The sequence below is a fragment of the Plecotus auritus genome (assembly GCF_963455305.1).
Source record: "Plecotus auritus genome assembly, chromosome: 1".
Taxonomy (NCBI): Eukaryota; Metazoa; Chordata; class Mammalia; order Chiroptera; family Vespertilionidae; genus Plecotus; species Plecotus auritus.
In genome coordinates, this window is record NC_137770.1 from 227,788,933 (window position 1) to 227,792,419 (window position 3,487).

At 46.5% G+C, this 3,487-nt stretch overlaps 1 pseudogene across 1 annotated transcript; it reads right to left on the minus strand.

Moving 5' to 3' along the window:
* Positions 1 to 626: 626 nt before the first annotated feature.
* On the minus strand, positions 627 to 1,278 carry LOC308242137 (grpE protein homolog 1, mitochondrial-like; annotated as a pseudogene). Its single transcript has one exon. The product of its transcript is annotated as a grpE protein homolog 1, mitochondrial-like (transcript).
* Positions 1,279 to 3,487: the final 2,209 nt, after the last annotated feature.

Consider the following 3,487-nt stretch of genomic DNA (forward strand, 5'->3'; position numbering starts at 1 on the left):
GTGCAGAGGGCTGAGGACTGCCGAGCTCGCACGGACGGTGAGAAGTAGAAGGTGCACAGGGCAGGTGGCGTGGCCCGCTGGCCAAACAGCACAATTCCCGGAGACCTTTTGTTCAGTTTAAATACTTTGGTGTCATCAGACTTTGAGCAGATATAGCATTATTCACAATACCCGAGGGCCCAGTGGTGCCCTGCTCTGCAAGCATGTGAACTATTAAACGTGTATTGAAAATCAACAAACAGGCTCCCAAATTCGAGTCCAGTAACAGCTGAGCAATGGGCCCAATTTCCCGCTTAGCGGCTGGTTGCTAAAGCTTTCCTACAAGGTTTGGGAAAGGTCAGGAGCAGGGGTCCTCAAACTACGGCCCGCGGGCCACATGCGGCCCGCCGGGTGCCGCTGCCTGTTCTGCTTAGCAGCCGACTCCTCCTGGCCCGCAGTGCGCATAGGAATTTGTTCATAGTTTTTTTTTTTAAACTATAGTCGGGCCCTCCAATGGTCTGAGGGACAGTGAACTGGCCCCCTGTTTAAAAAGTTTGAGGACCCCTGGTCAGGAGTATTCACAGATGAACCAGCCCTTTAAGAGTTACAGCCAGCGATTACCCACAACCCACTGCGCCCTAGAAAAGCTACTCCTCCTTCACCACCCTCGCCTGGGCGGGCCGACAGGTGCGCCCCTGCAGCTTGGAGCTCACTTTGGTCACCAGCGCCATCGTGCCCGGCTCCTCCCCTCCACCGGCCTGTGCGACAAGGCCTCGTGCTCGGAGGGGTGGAACTTGGCGTCCGTGGGGTCCAGCCTGAGCAGGCCGTGCACCGTGCACACCTTCTGGGTCTGGACCTCGGTCATTACCAGCCCCTCGTAGAGGTGCTTCAGGTGCGGGTTGTCCTCTGTAACCTCCTCTTTGGGAACACTGTGTGGCCTTCTCCAGGGTGTCTGCGACCTCTGACAAGTCCTTGCAGAAGCCCTGGATGCCATATAATTTTGCCTCCTCCACCAATTTTTGGGGTCCTCTGCCGCAAGTTCTCAGTATCTGCCAAAGCTCGCTTATATTTTTCCACAGTGTCCTTCAGCTGCTCCTCTAACGTGGCCTTCTCCTCCATGAGCATCTTCTCTGAACAGGGAGTGTCCGTCTTCTGGTCAGTCTGACCCACGTCCTCTTCCAAGTTCTGGCCACTGTTCTTCTGCTTTGCAGCTGTGCACAGCAGCCGAGGCGCGGGCCTGAGAGAGAACGCCAAAGCCGGGAGGCTGTGCCGCACCGACCTCACGCACCGAGCCGCCATGACTGCCACCCGCGCTGGCACTCCACTTTATTAATTTCTTGAAGGGCCCTGTGTAAGTTTGAATACCTTTTTCTTTTTTCTTTTTCAATAAATTCTGATATTAAGCAGAAGGTTGCGTAGTTGCATCCTCAGCTTTTCTGTATGCCATGCTTTTGGAGGATGATCCTGAGTGGTAGCATCCTTTACCATCTGGAAAGCCTATTTCAAAGCCATCAGTATCCGGTTTATTTTCTTTTAAAAAATATTCCTTCAATTGACCTCTCTCGCGTTTGACTAAATGTGGCAAGAAAAAGGCAGGTGGCACCTTCAACACTTTGCTAAGAAATCTCCTTAACTGAATAAGCAAGTTCACCCCTTGCAAGTTTTGCTTTCCACATACATCAGGAGGAAGTTTTGCTAAGCTTTCTGCTATAACAAGGATACTCCCTCCTGCAGTTTTCAAAAACATCTTTCTCCCTTGTTTTTTGATCCCTGATGTTGTGTCCTTAGAGGTCATACTTTACTAACAGTTTGATCAAGGAAATTGTGGGTTTCTCTCTAATGCTCCTCAAAATTCTTCCAGCCTCTGCCCAATGTCTAGTTTCAATGCCACTCCCACATTTTGAGGTGTTTCTTACAGCAGCACCCCACTTCCAGGTATTAAAATGTGTGTTATTTTTTTATGTGCTGTATAACAAATTACCACAACTTAATGTGTCAAACAACAACATTCATTTCACATTTTGTGTGAGCTAGGAGTCCAGGTGTGTCTTGTTTTATCCTTTGGCTGGGATCTCACAAAGGGGCAAGCCAGTCAGGTTTTCACCTGAATACTTGACTGAAAGAGGATCTGCTTCCTGCTCAGGTGCTGGTTGGCAGCATTCATCCCAGGTGGCTATTGAGTTAATGAGAGACACATATCTAATTCCCTTGAGAAGGCTAACCCCTATTTTGTAAAACTACTGTTTGAAATTCTCTGCTATTTAGATAGTCCCGTATTCTGTAAAGTCAACTCTGCTATTTTTTTTTAAATATATTTTATTGATTTTTTACAGAGAGGAAGGAAGAGGGATAGATAGTCAGAAACATTGATGAGAGAGAAACATCAATCAGCTGCCTCTTGCACACCTCCTACTGGGGATGTGCCCGCAACCAAGTTACATGCCCTTGACCGGAATCGAACCTGGGACCTTTCAGTCCGCAGGCTGACGCTCTATCCACTGAGCTAAACCGGTTTTGGCAACTCTGCTATTTTTTTAGACAGCTCCCTATTCTGAACAAAATAACTTTGCTTTCTAGCCTGCTTGAATAATGAGGAAGATAAACTTAGCTGTCTGACCTTGTAGGCCAGAGACTAGATACGCCCATACTCTCATGTCATGCCAGATGTATTTTTTAATTGGATAGAACTGTGTTGTTTTCAAGGCCACAAGCTTCCAGCGAGATAACCACTAAGCACACATAGGGCCGGCTCTTTAATAAAAAGTAAAATTCTGCTTGTTGCTCTGCTTAGAATTTGAATTCATTTTTCTCTAAGCCTACCGGTGTATATTAAAGTGTAACTCCAAACTCTAAGCATTGCTTGGTTTTTGTTTTGTTTTTCCGGTCTTCTGCAACATCCTCGCTTTTATTAGGTCTGTGCTCAAATGTTAGCTTACTAAAAAGACTTCCTGAAACTACCCCATCTCAAGCAATGCTTCCTATTTTAGTTCTTATTCCTTTTCCTGCTTTCTTCTTATTCATAGTACTATCACTTCTTGCCACGTTGTGTATTTGTCTAATTTTTGTCATGTCTGTTTACCTATCGGACTATGAGTTCTATCTAGGCAGGGCTTTGTTATTTCCTTGGTAGTGTTCATTCACTGTTTTTTACCTTATTAGCTAAGAGAATGATTCTCACATACCATGGGCACAAAAATGTTTACTGAGTTAATGAATAGAAATCAGTCTCCTGGTGTCTAATTAGTGGATTATTAAATGAAAATTATAATTAGAAGATACTTAAAAATAAAATGAAAGTTTTGTGCATCAAAACTTGTGGAGTCTGCCGTAACCGGTTTGACTCAGTGGATAGAGCGTTGGCCTGCGGACTGAAGGGTCCCGGGTTCGATTCCGGTCGGGGGCATGTGCCTTGGTTGCGGGCACGTCCCCAGTTGGGGGTGTGCAGGAGGCAGCTGATCAATGTTTCTCTCCCATTGATGTTTCTAACTCTCTATCCTTCTCCCTCTCT